This window comes from Staurois parvus, unplaced genomic scaffold (genome assembly GCF_062004578.1).
Source record: "Staurois parvus isolate SC_StPar_1 unplaced genomic scaffold, SC_StPar_1.0 ptg001294l, whole genome shotgun sequence".
NCBI lineage: Eukaryota > Metazoa > Chordata > Amphibia > Anura > Ranidae > Staurois > Staurois parvus.
The window spans coordinates 19046-44956 of record NW_028319090.1 but is presented as its reverse complement, the minus strand read 5'-3'; the positions used below and the strand labels follow the sequence as shown (position 1 = coordinate 44956).

Below are 25911 nucleotides of genomic sequence, written 5' to 3'. Positions count from 1 at the left end.
TCTTTTAAACAGAAGTACTTTCCATTTTTTTTCTTTTAACCTCCTCGGCGGTATGATTCTTTCCGTTTTTTTGTGCTGAAAGCGGTACCATTTTTTTGCATGGAAATATGTAGTTTTTTATTGTAGGCTGTAATTCTTAGGAATAACTCACTGAAATCTGTCCGGACAAGAGTCTAGTAAACATCCCGGGTATGATAAAACTTGAAACACGAAATCATAAATTATAATTTAATAAATAATCATAAAAAATAATAATATAATAATAAATTTAATTCAATAATATAATCAAACCAAAAACACTGAAATTTGAAATACAGAGGCAAATTCGCACATCGCTGAGCAAAGTCGCAAAATTGTTTTCAGTGTCTGATGAGGAATTTCCCCCACCAATCATTATCACTCAATTCTGCAAGTGGTTCTGATTTACTATAGCTGTTCTAAAACCGCTTTTTGCGTAAAGGGACGCTTTTTGGCCGCCATGGACTTTTCTAACTTTCCAGGCAGAAAGAACATTCAAAATGCAGGCAGGGCGCCGGACAAAGCAGTAGGGACAAAATGTATGTGAAATGCAGTAAAAAAGCAATGACAGCAAAAATGTAATTTTTTAAAAATTTCAAATTTCCCGCCGGTTCCGCCGCCCGAACGTTCCGACGTCACAGGGACCGGAACACGGAAGCCAGATGCCGGCATTGGCTGGAGGAGATGGCCGGGGACGCTGCAGGGGACCCATCGTGGGAGCGAAGGACAAGGTAAGTGCTGCAGGGACCCCCAGAGAACGCTGCATGGTAAGCCCGAGTGTAGCTCGGGGGGGTTACCGCTTTTGGTATAGAAATTCTACTCCGAGCTACACTCGGGAACACCGCTAAGGAGGTTAAACAGAAGTACTTTCCATTTTTTTTTTCTTTTAAACAGAAGTACTTTCCATTTTTTTTCTTTTAAACAGAAGTATTTTCCATTTTTTTAACCTCCCTAGCGGTCTCATTATGTCCATATTTCTGTGCTCAAAGCGGTACATTTTTTTGCATGGAAATATGTAGTTTTATTATTGTAGGCCTGTAATTCTTAGGAATAACTCACTGAAATCTGTCCGAACAAGAGTCTAGTAAACATCCCGGGTATGGTAACATTTGAAACACGAAATCATAAATTATAATTTATTAAATAATCATAAAAAATAATAATATAATAATAAATTTAATTCAATAATATAATCAAACCAAAAACATTGAAATGTGAAATAGAGCGCCAAGTTCGCACATCGCTGAGCTCAGTCGCAGAATCGTTTTCAGTGTCTGATGAGGAATTTCCCCCACGAATCATTATCACTCAATTCTGCAAGTGGTTCTGATTTACTATCGCTGTTCTCTAGCCGGTCTAAAACCGCGTCTGACCTAAAGGGACTCTTTTTGGACGCCATGGACGTTTCTCAGTTTCCAGGCAGAAAGCACAGTAAAAATGCAGGCAGGACGCCGGACAAAGCACTCGGGACAAAATGTATGTGAAATGGTTTGATACAGGAATGTTATACTATGTGATTTTAGTGTATTTAGTGAATGTCACTTTTTAACATTTTTAAATTTCCCGCCAGTTCCGTCCCCCGTACGTCCCGACGTCGCAGGGAATGGAACCCGGAAGACAGATGCCGGCATCGGCCGGAGGACATTGCCGGGGACACTGCAGGAGGGACATCGCGGGAGCGCAGGACAAGGTAAGTGCAGAAGAGATCCCGGAGCAGCGCTGCAGTGTATTCCCGAGTGTAGCTCGGGGGGGTTACCGCTTGGGGTGCTGAAACTTTACCCCGAGCTACACTCAGGAATACCGCCAGGAGGGTTAATCAATGAAAAGTATTTGACCAGCACAAGAAAGAGTCTAATAATATTTGTTTTTTTTGCCCCAATCATTGGGCGAATTGTAATGTACACATTTTATAAATACGCGATGGCCATAGTGTCAGTATTGATATATTACTAACATAGGAATTTATTTATTAGAGAAAAAAAAGTTCTTTCCAACCAGCGCCTGAGACATGGGTATCTCAAGGGATAACTGGCACAAGCGGCGCAAGACCAGAGGCAAAAAGGAAGCCGTACCACAAGAAGAGGAAGTATGAGCTGGGCCGCCCCGCCGCCAACACCAAGATCGGACCGCGCTGTATCCACACCGGGAGAGTCCGGGGAGGAAACAAGAAGTACCACGCTCTGAGGTTGGATGCCGGAAACTTCTCCTGGGGATCCTAGTGCTGCACCCAGAATCATTGACGTCGTGTACAACGCATCGAACAACGAGCTGGCCAGACTCTGGTGAAGAACTGCATCATCCTGATCGACAGCACCCCCTACAGACAGTGGTACGAGGTGCACTACGTCACACCACTCAGGCGCAAGAAGAGAGCCAAACTGACTCCTGAAGAGGAAGAAATCCTCAACTAGAAAAGATCAAAGAAAGCCCAGAAAATATGATGAGCGCAAAAAGATGGCAAAAATCAGCCCTCTGCTGGAGGAACAGTTCCAACAGGGCAAACTGCTTGCTAAGGGGTCCTAGTGCTGCACCCGGAAGACCAGAATCATTGAGGTCGCGTACAACGCATCGAAAAAACGATCTGACCAGACTCTGGTGAAGAACTGCATCGTCCTGATCGACAGCACCCCCTACAGACAGTGGTACGAAGCGCACTACGTCAGGTGAAAGAAGAGAGCCAAACTGACTCCTGAAGAGGAAGAAATCCTCAACAAGAAAAGATAAAAAAGAAACCTAAAAAACATAAGATGAGCGCAAAAAGACAGTTCCAACAGGGCAAACTGCTTGCATGCATCGCCTCTAGACCGGGTAACTGTGGCCGAGCTGACGGATACATCCTGGAAGGCAAAGAGTTGGAGTTCTACCTGAGGAAAATCAAAGCCAGGAAGGGCAAACAAACATCCTCCCCACCCCAGCATCTAATAAACAGAACTTTATTAAACACATAGAAGACATGGCCGCTCCGTCCATCACCTAGAAGCCATGACCACTCCGTCCATCACCTAGAAGCCATGACCACTCCGTCCATCACCTAGAAGCCATGACCACTCCGTCCATCACCTAGAAACCCTGACCACTCCGTCCATCACCTAGAAACCCTGACCACTCCGTCCATCACCTAGAAACCCTGACCACTCCGTCCATCACCTAGAAGCCATGACCACTCCGTCCGTCACCTAGAAGCCATGACCACTCCGTCCATCACCTAGAAGCCATGACCACTCTGTCCGTCACCTAGAAGCCATGACCACTCCATCTGTGAACTGGAAGCCATGGCCACTCCATCACCTTGAAGTAATGACTGCTCCATCTGTCAACTGGAAGAGATGACCACTTTGTGCATCACCTGGAGGCCATGGCTGCTCCATCTGTCACCTGGAAGCCATGGCTGCTCCATCTGTCACCTGGAAGCCATGGCCGCTCCATCCGTCACCTGGAAGCCATGGCTGCTCCGTCTGTCACCTGGAAGCCATGAGCGCTCCGTCCGTCACCTGGAAGCCATGGCCTCTCCATCTGTGAACTGAAAGCCATGGCCACTCCGTCCATCACCTGGAAGCCATGACCACTTTGTCTGTCAAATGGAAGCCATGACTGCTCCATCTGTCAACTGGAAGAGAGGACCACTTTGTCCATCACCTGGAAACCATGGCTGCTCCATCTGTCACCTGGAAGCCATGGCCGCTCCATCTGTCACCTGGAAGCCATGGCCGCTCCATCTGTCACCTGGAAGCCATGGCCGCTCCATCTGTCACCTAGAAGCCATGGCTGCTCTGTCTGACACCTGGAAGCCATGAATGCTCCATCCGTCACCTGGAAGCCATGGCCGCTCCGTCCATCACCTGGAAGCCATGGCTGCTCCGTCTGTCACCTGGAAGCCATGAGCGCTCCGTCTGTCACCTGGAAGCCATGGCCTCTCCATCTGTGAACTGAAAGCCATGGCCACTCCTTCCATCACCTGGAAGCCATGACCACTTCGTCCGTCAAATGGAAGCCATGACTGCTCCATCTGTCAACTGGAAGAGATGACCACTTTGTCCATCACCTGGAAACCATGGCTGCTCCATCTGTCACCTGGAAGCCATGGCCGCTCTATCTGTCACCTGGAAGCCATGGCCGCTCCATCTGTCACCTGGAAGCCATGGCTGCTCCATCTGTCACCTAGAAGCCATGGCTGCTCTGTCTGACACCTGGAAGCCATGAATGCTCCATCCGTCACCTGGAAGCCATGGCCGCTCCGTCCATCACCTGGAAGCCACGGCCGCTCCGTCCATCACCTGGAAGCCATGGCCGCTCTGTCCATCACCTGGACGCCATGGCCGCTCCGTCCATCACCTGGAAGCCATGGCCGCTCCGTCCATCACCTGGAAGCCATGGCCACTCCATCCATCACCTGGAAGCCATGGCCGCTCCGTCCATCACCTGGAAGCCATGGCCGCTCCGTCCATCACCTGGAAGCCATGACCGCTCTGTCCATCACCTGGACACCATGGCCGCTCCGTCCATTACCTGGAAGCCATGGCCGCTCCGTCCATCACCTGGAAGCCATGGCCGCTCCGTCCATCACCTGGACACCATGGCCGCTCCGTCCATTACCTGGAAGCCATGGCCGCTCCGTCCATCACCTGGAAGCCATGGCCGCTCCGTCCATCACCTGGAAGCCATGGCCGCTCCATCCATCACCTGGAAGCCATGCCCTCTCTGTCCGTCACCTCGACGCCATGCCTGCTCTGTCCGCCACCTGGAAGCCGTTCTCATTCTGGGCCATCTCACCCTCATTGCTCATACATAGCGTGTTGCCTGCATGCCAGATCCTTGTTGCTGTGACCTACATAGTGATTGCACAGCAGACGTCAGCCCCCATATTGCAGGCGCAGAATACGGCGTACTCCCACATGTTCAGTTCAATCAATTATACAAGAAGGATGTCAGGGCTCCATAGAGGGTGGAAATGTTTATTCTGACATGTGTGCAGCACCTTCTGCTACCAACGTGGGACACAACGTCCACTTTCTGCTGCCCTGGTTATAGTGTATGATGGGGGGAGGGGGTAATGGGTCCAGTGTGCGGGGTATGGCATGGAATGCATCTTTATCCAATGGGTAAAAGTAACAAAAAATAAATGTAAAAAAAGGCAAAAAATAGATCATTTGGTATTTTTCTCTTATTCTGCTTCTTTGTATCTGGCTTTATTTCAGTGGGAATGCGGGGGGGGCGCAGTTCCGGCACCTTCAGCACTGAATGTATATAATGGCAAGCAGGGCCGGTGCTAGATTATATTGCACCATAGGCAAGATCAGATACTTGCACCCCCCCCCCCCCAAATAAAATCAAAAATAAAAGTTCACCTCTAGTTCTTGTTGTTTAGGGGTTGGGCTTGGCCCCCTAATTCCAGTGAAGGGAACTCTTAAGGTGACATTTTGGACAATTTCATGCTCCCAACTTTGTGGGAAGAGTTTGGGGATGGCCCCTTCCTGTTCCAACATGACTGCGCACCAGTGCACAAAGCAAGATCCATAAAGACATGGAGGAGCCAGTTTGGGGTGGAGGAACTTGACTGTCCTGCACAGAGTCCTGACCTCAACCTCATAGAACCCCTTTGTGATGAATTAGAGCGGAGACTGTGAGCCAGGCCTCCTCCCCCGACATCAGTGCCTGACCTGACAAATGTGCTTCTGGAAGAATGGTCCAACCTTCCCATAGACACCCTCCTAAACCTTGTGGACGGCCTTCCCAGAAGAGGTGAAGCTGTTATAGCTGCAAAGGGCGGGGCCAACTCAATATTGATCCCTACGGACTAAGACTGGGGGGCCATTAAAGGTCATGTGCGTGGAAAGGGCGGGGCAACTCAATATTGAACCCTACGGACTAAGACTGGGGGGCCATTAAAGGTCATGTGCGTGGAAAGGGTGGGGCCAACTCAATATTGAACCCTACGGACTAAGACTGGGGGGCCATTAAAGGTCATGTGCGTGGAAAGGGCGGGGCCAACCCAATATTGAACCCTACGGACTAAGACTGGGAGGCCATTAAAGGTCATGTGCGGGGAAAGGGCGGGGCCAACTCAATATTGAACTCTACGGACTAAGGCTGGGAGGCCATTAAAGGTCATGTGCGTGGAAAGGGCGGGGCCAACTCAATATTGAACCGTACGGACTAAGGCTGGGAGGCCATTAAAGGTCATGTGTGGGGGAAAGGGTGGGGCCAACTCAATATTGAACCCTACAGACTAAGACTGGGAGGCCATTAAAGGTCATGTGTGGGGAAAGGGCGGGGCCAACGCAATATTGAACCCTACGGACTAAGACTGGGGGGCCATTAAAGGTCATGTGTGTGGAAAGGCTGGCGGCCCAATACTTTTTATAGTGTATGTGGAGTCTGGTGGACTGAATCACCCATTGCCTTCCTAGCTCCCAGCTGGAAATAGTTATAAGACATCCATTCTATAGGACCCAGCTCTGATCCCACTCCTCTTGTTCAATTTCCCATAATAAGAAATCTATTGAGAATACAGTAGGGATGGTGGGAACCCCTCATAAAAAATCATACATTTAATTTCTACATTTAACCTCTTCCTTACTGCGATATCGCCGAAAGACGGCTACAGCGCGGTCGTCAGGTTCTGGGACGATGTCCATGGACGCCATTCCAGAACTGTGCCACCTCATCAGTGCCCATCAGTGCTGCCTATCAGTGCAGCCTCATCAATGCACATCAGTGCTGCCTATTAGTGCCACCTCATCAGTGCCCATCAGTGCTGCCTATCAGTGCCCATCAGTGCTGCCTATCCGTGCCACCTCATCAGTGCCCATCAGTGCTGCCTATCAGTGCAGCCTCATCAATGCACATCAGTGCTGCCTATCAGTGCCCATCAGTGCTGCCTATCAGTGCCACCTCATCAGTGCTGCCTATCAGTGCCCATCAGTGCTGCCTATCCGTGCCACCTCATCAGTGCCCATCAGTGCCGCCTATCAGTGCAGCCTCATCAATGCACATCAGTGAAGGAGAAAAATTACCTGTTTGCTAAATTTTATAATAGAAACATAGAAACTTTTTTTTTCAAATTTTTTTGCAGTTTTTTGTTCATAGCACAAAAAATGTGGTGGCACAAAAAATACCACCAAAAGAAATCTCTATTTGTGTGAAAAAAATGATAGAAAATTCATATGGGTACAGTGTTGCATGACCGCTCAATTGTCATTCAAAGTGTGATAGCGCTGAAAGCTGAAAATTGGTCCTGGAAAGGGGTGACAGTGACGGGTCGGCAAGTAGTTAAACCCGGGTTCACATATATGCGGTGCGATATATCACGTGATTCACACCAGAACCGCACCGCATTCACATGCGATTTGTGTGCGGTGCGATCGGAGGCATACATTATGTACCACACCAAAGAGGCGCAGGACCCTTTTTTGGTCCGCACTATAATCGTGTCACATGAGTATTCACACCTATGCGATCCGATTCTGCGCATCGCACCGCGTTTTGCGGGCCGCTTTCGGGTGTTGCTAACTTAACATACACACCCGCAGCGGTTCGCATGAACGGGGTGCGATGATGATGCGGTGCGGAAATCGCACAGAAAACGCTGCAAATCCCGCGCCGCATCAGTGTGAACCCGGGCTTAATCACAGCGCTGAATATTCATAATAATGTCGATTTCAGCTTTAGGTTCCCTCTAAAAAGTCTTTGTGACGAGCGCTCTATGGAGACGCCGGCCGCCATTATTATTTTATGGGGTTTTCTTCTTCTGCAGAAACTTTGTGCTCTTTGGCATTATTTGGTGTTTATAGACGGCATCAGTCACTGGCGTCGGTGGCAGCTCCGTGCGCCGGGGGCGGGTGACGATGGATTGCTCCCTGGAAGGTGATTGGCGTTGTATATTGCTAGGCGCACTCTCCTCCGCTGTTTAGAGCGCTGCGAGGGATTGCGCCCATTAAACTGACGGAGGTGAGCCGCGTCTCAATGAGTCTAGATCGGGCGCTGCTGGCGGTGATGAGGATTCGGTACCCCAGCCAGGAAAACTACAGCAGTTTGATCTTTGGACTTGACTGTCGGGATGGAATTTTCAGGGGAGGAATTACTTTTTATATCTTGTTTGGATATCCACAGCAGTTGGCGAAAAATATTTAATTTGTTCATTGATCCTCTACGCCCTTCGTTGGGTCACAGGTGCGACCAGGGGCGGACTGACCATTCGGAAACTCCGGGGTCAGTAGGGGGCCCCATGAGATGCCCCTGGTACCTTTTTCATAGGCTTTTTTGAGTTTGGGCAAGGACACAGGGGCCCCATGATCCCCTATTGCCTGGGGGCCCCATGAGTTGTCAGTCCGCCCCTGGGTGCGACCGAGTGTGCATGCGTTTCCCCACGTCGCATGAAGGGCAACCTATTTATTTGTAATGAGGTGCCCAACGCACAAGAAATGCGGAAAACCTCCCATAATGGGCACAGCGGGTGTACATACCCGGGAACTCAGCACAGGGATGGAGGGAACCCCTCATAATGAGCACTGTGGGTGTACATACCCGGGAACTCAGCACAGGGATGGAGGGAACCCCTCATAATGGGCACAGCAGGTGTACAGACCTGGGAACTCAGCACAGGGATGGTGCGAACCCCTCATAATGGCCACAGCAGGTGTACAGACCCGGGAACTCCCCACAGGGATGGAGGGAACCCCTCATAATGGGCACAGCGGGTGTACAGACCTGGGAACTCAGCACAGGGATGGAGGGAACCCCTCATAATGGGCACAGCAGGTGTACAGACCTGGGAACTCAGCACAGGGATGGTGCGACCCCCTTGTAATGGCCACAGCAGATGTACAGACCTGGGAACTCCCCACAGGGATGGAGGGAACCCCTCATAATGGGCACAGCAGGTGTACAGACCTGGGAACTCAGCACAGGGATGGTGCAAACCCCTCGTAATGGCCACAGCAGGTGTACAGACCTGGGAACTCCCCACAGGGATGGAGGGAACCCCTCATAATGGACACAGCAGGTGTACATACCTGGGAACTCAGTACAGGGATGGAGGGAACCCTTCATAATGGACACAGCGGGTTTACAGACCCGGGAACACGACACAGGAATGGTGGGGACCCCTCATAATGGGCACAGCGGGTGTACAGACCCGGGAACTAAGCACAGGGATGGTGGGAACCCCTCATAATGGCCACAGCAGGTGTACAGACCTGGGAACTCCCCACAGAAATGGTGGGAACCCCTCATAATGGGCACAGCAGGTTTACAGACCCGGGAACTCAGCACAGGGATGGTGGGAATCCCTCATAATGGGCACAGTGGGCATACAGACCAGGAAACTCAGCACAGGGATGGTGGGAACCCCTCATAATGGACACAGCAGGTGTATGGACCTGGGAACTCAGCACAGGGATGGTGGGAACCCCTCATAATGGACACAGCGGGTGTACAGACCCGGGAACTCAGCACAGGGATGGTGGGAACCCCTCATAATGGACACAGCGGGTGTACAGACCTGGGAACTCAGCACAGGGATGGTGGGAACCCCTCATAATGGACACAGCGGGTGTACAGACCCGGGAACTCAGCACAGGGATGGAGGGAACCCCTCATAATGGGCACAGCAGGTGTACAGACCCGGGAACTCGGCACAGGGATGGAGGGAACCCTTCATAATGGGCACAGCAGGTGTACAGACCCGGGAACTCGGCACAGGGATGGTGGGAACCCCTCATAATGGGCACAGCAGGTGTACAGACCCGGGAACTCAGCACAGGGATGGAGGGAACCCCTCATAATGGGCACAGCAGGTGTACAGACCCGGGAACGCGGCACAGGGATGGTGGGAACCCCTCATAATGGACACAGCAGGTGAGCAGGGCAGCAGTAAAAACTAATCCTGCTCCTGATGAGTCTTCACCATTTAATGAAGGGGTTACTTAGAAAGCAGAATCTTGTCCCGCAGTCACATGACCTCGGCCCGGGAAAGTGCTGACAGAAGCGAGCCGCGGAGCGGGACGCATTATTAAACTGCATCGCAATATCCAGAGTTCAGACAATATTGGAGGGCTGAGGGACTTGTCATGAGACGGTTATTGAGAAATATCCAGCAGAGTCGGGTTTCCGGGAGAAGTTTGGCGCAAACAGTGGAAAGTCTGAGAAGAGACATTTCTATGGGAAGAGAACAAGTTACAGATCAGTCCTGTCATTCTCTGCTGCGGAGGTGTTTGTAGATCTTTGTGTCAGATGTTACTCTGGGATCCTGAAGTATAATTACAAACATTTCATAATCCCTGGATCACATCTGTGCGGGTGGTTCCGCTGCGGATCCGCATGAACATCCGTGCAGCCGCACCCCCCCCCCGCACAGAGGAATGCGGACCGGCGGGTGGGTGTCATTACTTCTCATGGCACATCACGCGCACTGGGAACCTCGGCTGCGATTTCCAGAGTAGTGCCGGGACTTCTTCCCTGCGTGTCCCGGTCACGGGAGTCCATTCAAATGAAAGGGCTCTTGTGCCCGCGCAAACACGGGGCCCGCACGGCCGCATAGGTGTGAACCCGGGGGTCAGTCTCAAAGGCTTTTTTTTGACAATGATATGAAGTTGATGCAAAGAGTCAATATTTGCAGTGCTGACCCCTCTGCGATCCCCCCCCCCCCGGCATGCTGCCATCAACTTCTGGGCCACATCCTGACTGGTGGCCGCCCATTCTTCCATAATCAATGCTTGGGGGGTGTCAGAATTTGTGGGGGGGTTTGGGGGTGTCAGAATTTGTGGGGGGTTTTGTGGGGTGTCAGAACTTGTGGGGGGTTTTGGGGGGTGTCAGAATTTGTGGGGGGTTTGGGGGGTGTCAGAATTTGTAGGGGGTTTTGTGGGGTGTCATAATTTGTGGGGGGGGGGGGTTGAGGGGTGTCAGAATTTGTGGGGGGTTTGTGGGGAGTCAGAATTTGTGGGGGGTTGGGGGGTGTCAGAATTTGTGGTGGGTTTTGTGGGGAGTCAGAATTTGTGGGGGGTTGGGGGGTGTCAGAATTTGTGGTGGGTTTTGTGGGGAGTCAGAATTTGTGGGGGGTTTGGGGGGTGTCAGAATTTGTGGGGGGTTTTGAGCAGTGTCAGAATTTGTGGGGGGTTTTGTGGGGAGTCAGAATTTGTGGGGGGTTTGGGGGGTGTCAGAATTTGTGGGGGGTTTTGAGGGGTGTCAGAATTTGTGGGGGGTTTTGTGGGGAGTCAGAATTTGTGGGGGGTTTGGGGGGTGTCAGAATTTGTGGGGGTTTTGTGGGGTGTCAGAATTTGTGGGGGGGGGGGGGGTTGAGGGGTGTCAGAATTTGCGGGGGTTTTGTGGGGTGTCAGAATTTGTGGGGGTTTTGTGGGGTGTCAGAATTTGTGGGGGTTTTGTGGGGTGTCAGAATTTGTGGGGGGTTTTGTGGGGTGTCAGAATTTGTGGGGGTTTTGTTCACCCGCCTCTTGAGGATTGACCGCAAGTTCTCAATGGGATTAACCACTTCAAGTCCGGACACTTTCACCCCCTTCCTGCCCAGGCCAATTTTCAGCTCTATCACACTTTGACTGACTATTGCGCGGTCATGCAACACTGCACCCATATGAATTTTTTAGCATTTATTTAGACAGATAAAACTTTATTTTGGTGGTATTTATTCACCGCTGGGATTTTTATTTTTTTTTGCTATATAAATGAAAAAGTCCAAACATTTTGGAAAAAAAAGTGTTTTTCTTATAAAATTTTGCAAATAAATAATATTTCATCATAAATCTTGGCCAAAATGTATTCAGTTATCTTTTTAGTAAAAAAAAACCCAAATTAGTTTATAATCAAAAGTTATAATTTTTCAGAACATTTTTATTTTATTTTTTATATAATTATTTATGTTTTTTAGGGGGGTTTTTAACATACCGTCAACCTACCAGACACTGTACTACTTGTGGGGGGTGATGAAGATTTTTTTTTTTACACTGATTGCCTTTACACCCATAAAGGCTGTAAAAGCAATCATTTCTCCTGCCCTCTGGCTGCATTCCTGCAGCCATTGAGAAATACTGTGTGAGCTGTGATTGGTACATGGTAAAAGGCTGTTGTGAATAGACCTGTACCATGTGATCTCTGTGATCATTCACAGATTTCATACGTAGTAAGCAATGATGTCAGAAGTGACATTTTGCTTACTACTCTTCATGTGATCACTGATTGGCCAAGCAGTGATCACATGAATCGGGACCTCACACAGAGGTCCCGTACAGTGATTGGTGTTCCGCTGTGTCCTCCGGATCACAGTACTGCGCCCGCCCAGGGAGCGCACACAGGCAGGGAATGCGGGAGGACGTTTATAAACGGCAACCGGCTTTGGCACTTTTCCAGTCCGGCCGTTTATGTACATGGGCCGGATGGGAAGTGGTTAAGGTCTGGGGAGTTTCCTGGCCATGGACCCAAAATTTCGATGTTTTGTTCCCTAAGCCACTTGGTTATGACTTTTGCCTTATGGCAAGGTGCTCCATCATGCTGGAAATTATATTGATCCTCACCATGGATGGTTGGGAGAAGTTGTTCTCGGAGGATGGTTGGGAGAAGTTGCTCTTGGAGGATGGTTGGGAGAAGTTGCTCTAGGAGGATGGTTGGGAGAAGTTGCTCTCGGAGGATGATTAGGAGAAGTTGCTCTCGGAGGATCGTTGGGGGAAGTTGCTCTCGGAGGATAATTAGGAGAAGTTGCTCTTGGAGGGTGGTCGGGAGAAGTTGTTCTCGGAGGATGGTCGGGAGAAGTTGCTCTCGGAGGGTGGTCGGGAGAAGTAGCTCTCGGAGGGTGGTCGGGAGAAGTTGCTCTCGGAGGGTGGTCGGGAGAAGTTGCTCTCGGAGGATGGTCGGGAGAAGTTGCTCTCGGAGGATGGTCGGGAGAAGTTGCTCTCGGAGGATAGTTGGGAGAAGTTGCTCTCGAAGGATGGTTGAGAGAAGTTGCTCTCGGAGGATGGTTGGGAGAAGTTGCTCTCGGAGGATGATTAGGAGAAGTTGCTCTCGGAAGATCGTTGGGGGAAGTTGCTCTCGGAGGATAATTAGGAGAAGTTGCTCTTGGAGGGTGGTCGGGAGAAGTTGTTCTCGGAGGATGGTTGGGAGAAGTTGCTCTCGGAGGGTGGTCGGGAGAAGTAGCTCTCGGAGGGTGGTCGGGAGAAGTTGTTCTCGGAGGATGGTTGGGAGAAGTTGCTCTCGGAGGGTGGTCGGGAGAAGTAGCTCTCGGAGGATGGTCGGGAGAAGTTGTTCTCGGAGGATGGTTGGGAGAAGTTGCTCTCGGAGGATGGTCGGGAGAAGTTGCTCTCGGAGGGTGGTCGGGAGAAGTTGCTCTCGGAGGGTGGTCGGGAGAAGTTGCTCTCGGAGGATGGTCGGGAGAAGTTGTTCTCGGAGGATGGTTGGGAGAAGTTGCTTTCGGAGGGCGGTCGGGAGAAGTTGCTCTCGGAGGATAGTTGGGAGAAGTTGCTCTCGGAGGATGGTCGGGAGAAGTTGCTTTCGGAGGGTGGTCAGGAGAAGTTGCTCTCAGAGGATAGTTGGGAGAAGTTGCTCTCGGAGGATGGTCGGGAGAAGTTGCTCTCAGAGGATGGTTTGGAGAAGTTACTCTCGGAGGATGGTCGGGAGAAGTTGCTCTTGGAGGATGGTTGGGAGAAGTTGCTCTTGGAGGATGGTCGGGAGAAGTTGCTCTCGGAGGATGGTCGGGAGAAGTTACTCTCGGAGGATGGTTTGGAGAAGTTACTCACGGAGGATGGTCGGGAGAAGTTGCTCATGAAGGATGGTCGGGAGAAGTTGCTCTCGGAGGATGGTCAGGAGAAGTTGCTCTCGGAGGATAGTTGGGAGAAGTTGCTCTCGGAGGATGGTCGGGAGAAGTTGCTCTTGGAGGATGGTCGGGAGAAGTTGCTCTCGGAGGATGGTCGGGAGAAGTTACTCTCGGAGGATGGTTTGGAGAAGTTACTCACGGAGGATGGTCGGGAGAAGTTGCTCATGAAGGATGGTCGGGAGAAGTTGCTCTCGGAGGATGGTCAGGAGAAGTTGCTTTCGGAGGATAGTTAGGAGAAGTTGCTCTCGGAGGATGGTCGGGAGAAGTTGTTCTCGGAGGATGGTCGGGAGAAGTTGCTCTCGGAGGATGGTCGGGAGAAGTTGTTCTCGGAGGATGGTCGGGAGAAGTTGCTCTCGGAGGATGGTCGGGAGAAGTTGCTTTCGGGGGATGGTTGGGAGAAGTTGCTCTGGGAGAATGGTCGGGAGAAGTTGCTCTCGGAGGATGGTCGGGAGAAGTTGCTCTCGGAGGATGGTTTGGAGAAGTTACTCTCGGAGGATGGTCGGGAGAAGTTGCTCTTGGAGGATGGTCGGGAGAAGTTGCTCTCGGAGGATGGTCGGGAGAAGTTACTCTCGGAGGATGGTTTGGAGAAGTTACTCACGGAGGATGGTCGGGAGAAGTTGCTCATGAAGGATGGTCGGGAGAAGTTGCTCTCGGAGGATGGTCAGGAGAAGTTGCTTTCGGAGGATAGTTAGGAGAAGTTGCTCTCGGAGGATGGTCGGGAGAAGTTGCTCTCGGAGGATGGTCGGGAGAAGTTGCTCTCGGAGGATGGTTGGGAGAAGTTGCTCTCGGAGGATGGTCGGGAGAAGTTGCTCTCGGAGGATGGTTGGGATAAGTTGTTCTCGGAGGATGGTTGGGAGAAGGTGCTCTCGGAGGATGGTCGGGAGAAGTTGCTCTTGGAGGATGGTCGGAAGAAGTTGGTCTCGGAGGATGGTCAGGAGAAGTTACTCTCGGAGGATGGTTGGGAGAAGTTGCTCTCGGAGGATGGTTGGGAGAAGTTACTCATGGAGGATGGTCGGGAGAAGTTGGTCACGGAGGATGGTCAGGAGAACTTGCTTTTGGAGGATGGTTGGGAGAAGTTGCCCTCGGAGGATGGTCGGGAGAAGTTGCTCTCGGAGGATGGTTGGGAGAAGTTGCTCTCGGAGGATGGTTGGGAGAAGTTACTCACGGAGGATGGTCGGGAGAAGTTGCTCTCTGAGGGTGGTCGGGAGTAGTTGCTCTCGGAGGATGTTTTGGACCATTCTTTATTCATGGCTGTGTTCTTAGGCAGAATTGTGAGTGAGGCCACTGCCCTTGGCTGAGAAGAGACCCCACACATGAATGGTCTCAGGATGCTTTACTGTTGGCATGACTCATAATGGGCACAGCAGGTGCACAGACCCGGGAACTCAGCACAGGGATGGTGGGAACCCCTCATAATGGGCACAATGGGTGTGGGCATGAGAATTGTGTATGCAAGCAGAACTTATCCCATGTCCGGTTGTCTCTGCCTCCCGCGGTGGTCCTGCCGCAGAGCCCCGGCATTCTCCATGCGGACGTTAGCAGGTAATTAGCAGGTCTGCTGAGATGATGAAACAGATGATGGGCGCAGGTGGCCGGGGTTCGGCTCGGACGCCATGATTAATGCCTCTCCTTGGAACAACCTTGCTGGGGCTGTGCGCGGTGCACCGGGCGGCGGGCAGACGGAGCCGAGTCTTTCCTGACAGCTGCCAGGTGATACGGAAACATCTTTCTTAGGGGCCCCGGTGTGCCGGGAACCCATCAGAACCGCCACTTCTATCTCCCCGTGTCATTAATATTGTAGAGCGCGTGTCATCAGAATTAACTGTCCCGGTTAGCGAGGTGTCAGCGCCGCGCGTGAAATATGAACAGGAAGTCTGCTAAGAAGACAGAAGATTTCATGAAATGTGCCGCGCCGGCCGGGAATCCGCAGGTGGGGAGAAAAGCTGCACAAAGCCAAATGGAAGCGTACAAAGGACATTTATTTCTTCAGTTCAGGATTCAGACATTTGTAAATGAAACATTTCCGTCTTCATTACATACCTTATTGTAGTCCTAGTGATGCCATCACTGGGTCTCTGTGCTTCTCTATGCAATGCGGGCATATCATGGCTGGTGGGAGGGGCCGGCAGGGTGCTACACATTGCATGCTTCCGAAAACATCACAGCAGTACTACCCTCAAGAGCTCATCACTATGATGCAAACAGTGGGTTGGCTGTTGGGAGGAGTTATGTAAATATCACAACGCCTTGATGGGTGGATGTCAGCTGGAGGAGTGGGCGTTCCTAGGCAAATATTTGCTCACATGTGATGCCGAGCCTCCATGATTGACACAACTGAAATCTAATGAATGAAAAGGGTGGGCTGGGGCCGAAAATGCTAGATGATGCTGGACCTCCTCCAGCCAAGAAATCAAGCAGGATCTGTCACAGCCCCCCTTTACATCACAGTCCCCCTTTATGTCACAGATCCTCTTTACATCACAGCCCACTCATTACATCACAGCCCCCTCATTACATCACAGCCCCTCATTACATCACAGCCCCCTCATTACATCACCACTCTTCTTTACATCGCAGCCCCCCTTTACATCACAGCCCCCACATTACATCATAGCCCCCCCCCCATTACATCATAGCCCCCTTTATATCACAGGTCCCCTTTACATCACAGCACCTCATTACATCACAGCCCCCCGATTACATCATTGCCCCCCCATTACATCATAGCCCCCCTTTACATCACAGATCCTCTTTACATCACAGCCCCCCCATTACATTATAGAACCCCCATTACATCATAACCCCCCTTTACATCACAGATCCTCTTTACATCATAGCCCCCCCATTACATCATAGTCCCTCCATTACATCATAGCCCCCATTACATCACCGCTCCCCCTTTACATCACAGATCCTCTTTACATCATAGCCCCCCCATTACATCATAGCCCCTCCATTACATCATAGCCCCCATTACATCACTGCTCACCCTTTACATCACAGCCTCCAATTTACATCATAGCCCCTCCCCTTTATGTCACAGATCCCCTTTACATCATAGCCCTCCTTTATATCACAGATCACCCCCCCCCCATTGCATCATAGTCCCCTTTTACATCACAGCTCCCCTTTACATCATAGCCCCCCTTTACATCACAGCCCCTCCCCTGATTACTTCATAGACCCCCTTTACATCACAGCCCCCACTTTACATCATAGTCCCCCTTTACATCACCCCCCCCACACCCATTACATCATAGCCCCTCCATTACATCATAGCCCCCATTACATCACCGCTCCCCCTTTACATCACAGCCCCTCCCCTTTACGTCACAGATCCCCTTTTCATCATAGCCCCCCTTTATATCACAGATCCCCCCCCTCCCCATTGCATCATAGTCCCCCTTTACATCACAGCTCCCCCATTACATCATAGCCCCCCTTTACATCACAGCCCCCCCATTACATCATAGCCCCCCTTTACATCACAGCCCCCCATTACATCATAGCCCCCATTTACATCACAGCTCCCCCATTACATGATAGCCCCCCTTTACATCACAGCCCCTCCCCTGATTACTTCATAGCCCCCCTTTACATCACAGCCCCCCCTTCTTCTTTTTCTTCTTCTTTTTTTCTTCTTCTTTTTCTATTTCTTCTTCTGCTTCTTTTCCTCTTCTTTTTTTACAGGTCACGGCTCATGCGCAGATTTTTTTATCGGTAAAAAGATCGCCCGATTTGCCCATCATTGCCACGCAAATCGGCCGATCGGCAAAATCGGCTGATTTTTTTCCAACTTTACCGATAAAAAAAATGTGCTAAAATCCAGAAAAACAGCTGACCAATTAACCCACTAACGGTGCGAAAATCGGCCGAATTTTTTTTTGCCCAAAAAATCAGCCAATTTTTGACCCATCTATGGCCTGCCTTACTCCTCAAATGTCCCTCTTCCTGGTCCGAGCTGCAGACCTCTACAGAAAAAAAAAAAATAGACTATATGGGGTACTATATTTATAAAAAAAAAAGTGGCAGATTTGCAGAATTTTGACATTCATTCTGTGCGAATGGGGACAACCTCGATTTGTTGCGAAGCTATTTTCTTTCCAGGTCGAATATTATTCATTCACAAGGAATAGATTGAATCAGGAAAGTACTGCATTATGGCCACTAGATGGAGGGAAGTGTTTATTTCCCATTAACATAAGCACCACCTAGTGGCCAAAATGCAATATTTTCCTTATTCTCTCGACACTTTATGAATGAATCACATTCGACCTGGACAGAAAAGAGCCTTAATCACATTCGATTTTGCCCCCATTCACACAGAACATACATGCAGTTTCACCCGGCAAATACCTCTGAAGGTTTTTAATAAATACATCCCAAATGTCTTAAACTGTCCCGAACCTCTTCCACAGCCCCTACATTAATGGATATTGTTATTATGGGTTGGCTCACCCAGTTATCTTTTGTGCATTCACTTTGCTTGCTCCATGGCTCTGTGGGCGTGGCAGGGGGTGTGTCTTTGTAATAAAGGTGTCACCCTTTTTTTGCCAGCTCAGAAGATTGAGAGGTATGGTGAAATGGTCATTCATTTCTAGGAGGACTGGAAAAAAAGCAGGTTTACTTACCTGACCCTCCACTACAGCAGGCTCCTCTGTGCTGCAAGACCGCCTCCCCTATGGACCGGAGGTAGGAAGCCCACTGACACCATCAAAACCAATGCATGATCCATAGCCCTGCATTGAACGAGGGATACAGAGGGACAGTCCATTGCCGCAGGGTGGGGGGAGGGTCTGCGGGAATCGGTCTTGCAGCAAAGGGGAGCCTGCAGGAGTGGAGGATCAGGAAAGTGAAAACTGCTGTTCCTGGTCCTCCCTGACCCAAAGGTGAGCAAGTGTTTAACCCTTGCAGTGCAGGGCAGGATTATTGCTTTTCCTGATCATTCAGACTAGGGGTGCAGTCCCTTATTCCATGCTCCATCTACTCCCATCATTCCCCCCCCCCCCGATGACGCTTCCAGCCATAACTGCAGGCCTGCCTCCTCCATATACAATGCAGGGTTAATAGCCCTGCATTGCCTGTGATGACACCGTGGGGTTTATTTACTAAAGCTGGAGAGAGCAAAATCAGGCTCATTTCTGCATGGAAACCAATCAGCTTCTAACCTCAGCTTGTTCAATTAAGCATTACCAATGCAACCTGGAAGCTGATTGGTTTCTATGCAGAGATGAGCCTGATTTTGCACTCTCCAGCTTTAGTAAATAAACCCCCATGGGACCACCTATAGACCAGAGTTCCAGAGGGAGTAAAGGGCAGAGGCGGAGTCTGTTAGGGCAGAGTAATGGAAGCAATGCTGCTGCTTCAGCTCCCCCTAGTGGATGGGTGCATTTCACCCCTTCAGTAAAAGGGGGGGGGCGCCCTCTGCAAGGGTAGGTTTTGTCTAATTGCTGGAGGTGAGTTTAAAAGTGGACCCTGCATTCACTATATCTGGTCTCCCCAGACCCCGCATTCACCATGTCCGCTCTCCCCGGACCCCGCATTCACTATATCCGCTCTCCCCGGACCCCGCATTCACTATATCCGCTCTCCCCGGACCCCGCATTCACTATATCCGCTCTCCCCGGACCCTGCATTCACCATGTCCGCTCTCCCCGGACCCCGCATTCACTATATCCGCTCTCCCCGGACCCTGCATTCACTATATCTGCTCTCCCCTGACCCTGCATTCACTATATCCGCTCTCCCCGGACCCTGCATTCACTATATCCGCTCTCCCCGGACCCTGCATTCACCATATCCGCTTTCCCCGGACCCCGCATTCACTATATCCGGTCTCCCTGGACCCTGCATTCACTATATCCGCTCTCCCCGGACCCCGCATTCACTATATCCGCTCTCCCCGGACCCTGCATTCACTATATCCGCTCTCCCCGGACCCCGCATTCACTATATCCGCTCTCCCCGGACCCCGCATTCACTATATCCGCTCTCCCCAGGCCCCGCATTCACTATATCTGGTCTCCCTGGACCCTGCATTCACTATATCTGGTCTCCCTGGACCCCGCATTCACTATATCTGGTCTCCCTGGACCCCGCTTTCACTATATCCGCTCTCCCCGGACCCTGAATTCATCATATCCGCTCTCCCCGGACCCCGCATTCACTATATCCGCTCTCCCCAGGCCCCGCATTCACTATATCTGGTCTCCCTGGACCCCGCTTTCACTATATCCGCTCTCCCCGGACCCTGCATTCACTATATCCGCTCTCCCCGGACCCTGCATTCACTATATCCGCTCTCCCCGGACCCCGCATTCACTATATCCGCTCTCCCCGGACCCTGCATTCACTATATCCGCTCTCCCCGGACCCTGCATTCACTATATCCGCTCTCCCCGGACCCCGCATTCACTATATCCGCTCTCCCCGGACCCCGCATTCACTATATCCGGTCTCCCCGGACCCTGCATTCACTATATCCGCTCTCCCCGGACCCTGCATTCACTATATCTGGTCTCCCCAGACCCTGCATTCACTATATCCGCTCTCCCCGGACCCTGCATTCACTATATCCGGTCTCCCCGGACCCTGCATTCACTATATCCGCTCTCCCCGGACCCTGCATTCACTATATCTGGTCTCCCCAGACCCTGCATTCACTATATCCGCTCTCCCCGGACCCCGCATTCACTATATCCGCTCTCCCCAGACCCCGCATTCACTATATCCGCTCTCCCCGGACCCTGCATTCACTATATCTGGTCTCCCCAGACCCTGCATTCACTATATCCGCTCTCCCCGGACCCCGCATTCACTATATCCGCTCTCCCCGGACCCCGCATTCACTATATCTGGTCTCCCCGGACCCCGCATTCACTATATCTGGTCTCCCCAGACCCCTCATTCACTATAGACATAAAAGAACCCTCAAAGTGATTCAGTAGCACAACCATAAAGGTGAAAAATCAGTGTAAGTGAGAATAAAAGTCAAATAAAGTCCTTATCCGCCACACGAATCTTCAAATTCTTCACAAAAATCACCATGTGTAAAAATATGATGTCCCCGTTTTGGGTATGCACTCACCAGATGGCCATGCCCCCCCATTCTCATAGTTGGCTAAAATCGCTCAAACAATAATTTCCTATGGGAAGAAGATCTATAAATATCACTGTTAATCATCTCCTCCAATCACCACATCCGCCATTCTCCAAAATAAACAGACAGCACTTCACAGATTGGTGGATGTCTAATATGGAGGCACCTATGATGGTATACAAACAACCTCATTCTTCTTAATGTGGGGGCCATTCAATGGTAACAATTCCTTCATCCTCCAGGAACTGCCTGCATACTCTCCCCACATGAGGCCTAGCATTGTCGTGCACCAGGAGGAACCCAGGACCCACTGCACCAGGAGGAACCCAGGACCTACTGCACCAGGAGGAACCCAGGACCTACTGCACCAGGAGGAACCCAAGACCCACTGCACCAGGAGGAACCCAGGACCCACTGCACCAGGAGGAACCCAGGACCCACTGCACCAGCGTAGGGTCTGACAATGGGTCCAAGGATTTCATCCCAATACCTAATGGCAGTCAGGGTGCCATTGTCTAGCCTGTAGAGGTCTGTGTCCCCCTCCATGGATATTCCTCCCCAGACCATCACTGACCCACCACCAAAACGCTCATGCTGAACCATGTTACAGGCAGCAGAACGTTCTCCACGGCTTCTCCAGACCCTTTCACGTCTGTCACATGTGCTCAGGGGGAACCTGCTCTCATCTGTGAAAAGCACAGGGTGCCAGTGGTGGACCTGCCAATTCTGGGGTTCAATGGCAAATGCCAATCGAACTCTATGGTGCTGGGCAGTGAGCACAGGGCCCACTAGAGGATGTCGGGCCCCCAGGCCACCCTCATGAAGTCTGTTTCTAATTGTTTGGTCAGAGACATTCACACCAGTGGCCTGCTGGAGGTCATTTTGTAGGGTTCTGGCAGTGCTCATCCTGTTCCTCCTTGTACAAAGGAGCAGATACCAGTCCTGCTGATGGGTTAAGGACCTTCTATGGCCCTGTCCAGCTATCCTATAGGAACTGCCTGTGTCCTGGAATCTCCTCCATGCTCTTGAGTCTGTGCTGGGAGACACAGCAAACCTTCTGGCAATGGTACGTATTGATGTGCCATCCTGGAGGAGTTGGACTGCCTGTGCAACCTCTGTAGGGTCCAGGTACAGCCTCATGCTACCAGTAGTGACACTGACCCTAGCCAAATGCAAAACTAGTGAAAAACAGTCAGAAAAGATGAGTAGGGAAAAATATGTCAGTGGCCTCCACCTGTAAAACCATTCCTGTTTTGGGGGTCGTCTCATTGTTGCCTATCTAGTGCACCTGTTGTTAATTTCATTAACACCAAAGCAGCTGAAACTGATTAACAACCCCCTCTGATACTTACCTGACCAGATCCATATCCCAGGAGTGTCATTGACTTGATGCTAGACTCGGATTACAAAGTTCTCCTTTCAATTTTTTGAGCAGTATATGAATGTGAGTTAGGGACCTTAGATCTTAGTTTGTACGCCCCTTGAGGGTTAGGGACTGATGTGAATGTACAATATATATGTAAAGCGCTGAGTACATTCACGGCGCTATATAAGTACCTGAAATAAATAAATAAAACAGTAAAATAATGAAATATGAGCGCCACTCCGATTATAGCGCGCCCAGGACTTACAGAAGAGGGATGTCGCCATCTTGTGGATGATGAGTGAATGCACAGCCGCTGCCGTTTCCCATCTCTATATCCTCACACTGGGTGGCCCCAGGGGTGACTGTCACATTCGTGTCACTTCCCTCTGGCTGGAGGGGGCAGAAGACAGAAAATCCCTTCTATATAATCTCTGCCAGATGAGAGGAGGAAATCACTCCGCATTCATTTTAGTCTTCTTTGTAAAACAGACAGGAAGAGATACAGAAGATGTGACAGCGAATGTCCCATCCTGTCACCGAACTAAAACATAGTGCGCCTGTCATTGGAGAAAATGGAAGCCTCCAGCGCAGTCCTCTCCTGAAAATGATGAACTCCGGATTCAGAGTCACTGCACATAACACTGCTCCGAAACTACCAACACCTAACCTCACCTCCGCACCTAACTCACCTGTACAGGTAACTCCACCTCCGCACCTAACTCACCTGTACATATAACCCCACCTCCGCACCTAACTCACCTGTACATATAACTCCACCTCCTCACCTAACTCACCTGTACATATAACTCCACCTCCTCACCTAACTCACCTGTACATATAACTCCACCTCCTCACCTAACTCACCTGTACATATAACCCCACCTCCGCACCTAACTCACCTGTACATATAACTCTACCTCCTCACCTAACTCACCTGTACATATAACTCCACCTCCTCACCTAACTCACCTGTACATATAACTCCACCTCCTCACCTAACTCACCTGTACATATAACCCCACCTCCGCACCTAACTCACCTGTCCATATAACTCCACCTCCACACCCAACTCACCTGTACATATAACTCCACCTCCTCACCTAACTCACCTGTACATATAACCCCACCTCCACACCTAACTCACCTGTACAGGTAACCCCACCTCCGCACCCAACTCACCTGTACATATAACCCCACCTCCGAACCTAACTCACCTGTACATATAACCCCACCTCCGCACCCAACTCACCTGTACATATAACCCCACCTCCTAACCTAATTCACCTGTACATATAACCCCACCTCCGCACCCAACTCACCTGTACATCTAACCCCACCTCCACATCTAACTCACCTGTACATATAACCCCACCTCCGCACCTAACTCACCTGTACATATAACCCCACCTCCACACCTAACTCACCTGTACATATAACCCCACCTCTGCACCCAACTCACCTGTACATCTAACCCCACCTCCACATCTAATTCACCTGTACATATAACCCCACCTCCGCACCTAACTCACCTGTACATATAACCCCACCTCTGCACCCAACTCACCTGTACATATAACCCCACCTCCACATCTAATTCACCTGTACATATAACCCCACCTCCGCACCTAACTCACCTGTACATATAACCCCACCTCCACATCTAACTCACCTGTACATATAACCCCACCTCCACATCTAACTCACCTGTACATATAACCCCACCTCCACATCTAACTCACCTGTACATATAACCCCACCTCCACATCTAACTCACCTGTACAGGTAACCCCACCTCCGCACCCAACTCACCTGTACATCTAACCCCACCTCCACATCTAATTCACCTGTACATATAACCCCACCTCCACATCTAACTCACCTGTACATATAACCCCACCTGTACAGGTAACCCCACCTTTCATCCTGTAACCTCCAGGAGAAGCTCTTCGGCTGCACAAAGCAATTGACAGAATTATTGACACCTTCTCAATATTGTAAGAAATAATTGTATTCCAAGTTTTGATGCTCCTGTAATTTGTAATTAAACTCACCTGTATCACTTAACAGATCCTTATCTTCCTGTGTCCACTGTGCGCAGCATTGTCAGGAAGTTTACAGTCCATGGCACTGCAGCTAATCTCCCTGGACATGGACGAAAGAGAAAACTTGATCAAAGATTGCAACAAAGGATTGTTGGAATGGTGGACAAAGATTCTCGAACAGCTTCCAGACAATTCCAAGCTGACCTTCAGGCTGTGTCTGCTCGCACTATACGTTGCCATCTGAATGAAAAGGGAAGCTATGGTAGGAGACCCAGGAGGACCCCACTGCTGACACAGAAATATGGGAGGAGACCCAGGAGGACTCCACTGCTGACACAGAAATATGGGAGGAGACCCAGGAGAACTCCACTGCTGATACAGAAATATGGGAGGAGACCCAGGAGGACCCCACTGCTGACACAGAAATATGGGAGGAGACCCAGGAGGACCCCACTGCTGACACGGAAATATGGTAGGAGACCCAGGAGGACCCCACTGCTGACACAGAAATATGGGAGGAGACCCAGGAGGACCCCACTGCTGACACAGAAATATGGTGGGAGACCCAGGAGGACCCCACCGCTGACACAGAAATATGGTGGGAGACCCAGGAGGACCCCACCGCTGACACAGAAATATGGTAGGAGACCCAGGAGGACCCCACCGCTGACACAGAAATATGGTTGGAGACCCAGGAGGACCCCACTGCTGACACAGAAATATGGGAGGAGACCCAGGAGGACCCCACTGCTGACACAGAAATATGGTGGGAGACCCAGGAGGACCCCACTGCTGACACAGAAATATGGTGGGAGACCCAGGAGGACCCCACCGCTGACACAGAAATATGGTAGGAGACCCAGGAGGACCCCACTGCTGACACAGAAACATAAAAAAGCCAGATTGGAGTTTGCCAAAACTTACCAGAGAAAGCCAAAATCCTTTTCGGAGAATGTGCTGTAGGCAGACGAAACAAAATGGCAGCTTTTTGGTAAAGCCCATCATTCTACTGTTATCAGATAAAGCAATGAGGCTTTTAAAGAAAATAATCCAGTCCCTTCAGTCACACATGGTGGGGGGTCACTGATGTTTTGGGATTGCTTTGCTGCTTCAGCCACTGAATGTCTTGACCGTGTGCATGGCATTATGAAATCTGAAGACAAAAGAATTCTGGGTTGAAATGTAGGACCCAGTTGGGTCTCCATCAGAGGCCATGGGTCTTCTAGCAGGACAATGGCCCAAAGCACACGTCACAAAGCACCCAGAAATGGTTTCAGATGAAGCTCTGGAGCAATGAGTCCAGATCTCAATCCCATAGATCTCCTGTGGAGAGATCTCAAAACAGCAGTTGGGAAAAGGAACCCTTCCAATCTGAGAGACCCGGAGCAGTTGGTGAAAGAAGAGCGCTCCAAAATTCCAGCAGAGAGGTGGAAGAAACTCATTGGTGGTTCCAGGAAGCCATTAATTTCAGTTATTTCTTCTAAGGTGTGTGATACCAAATATTACATTGAGGGTGCCAATAATAATTTGTCCGGTCCATTTTTGGGGGTTTTCATGGAATGTGTCAGATTTG

General features: G+C 50.5%; 1 pseudogene; it reads left to right on the top strand.

The window, feature by feature from the left end:
- The first annotated feature begins 2009 nt into the window (after positions 1-2009).
- LOC149437406 (small ribosomal subunit protein eS8 pseudogene) lies at positions 2010-2966 on the top strand (annotated as a pseudogene).
- Positions 2967-25911: the final 22945 nt, after the last annotated feature.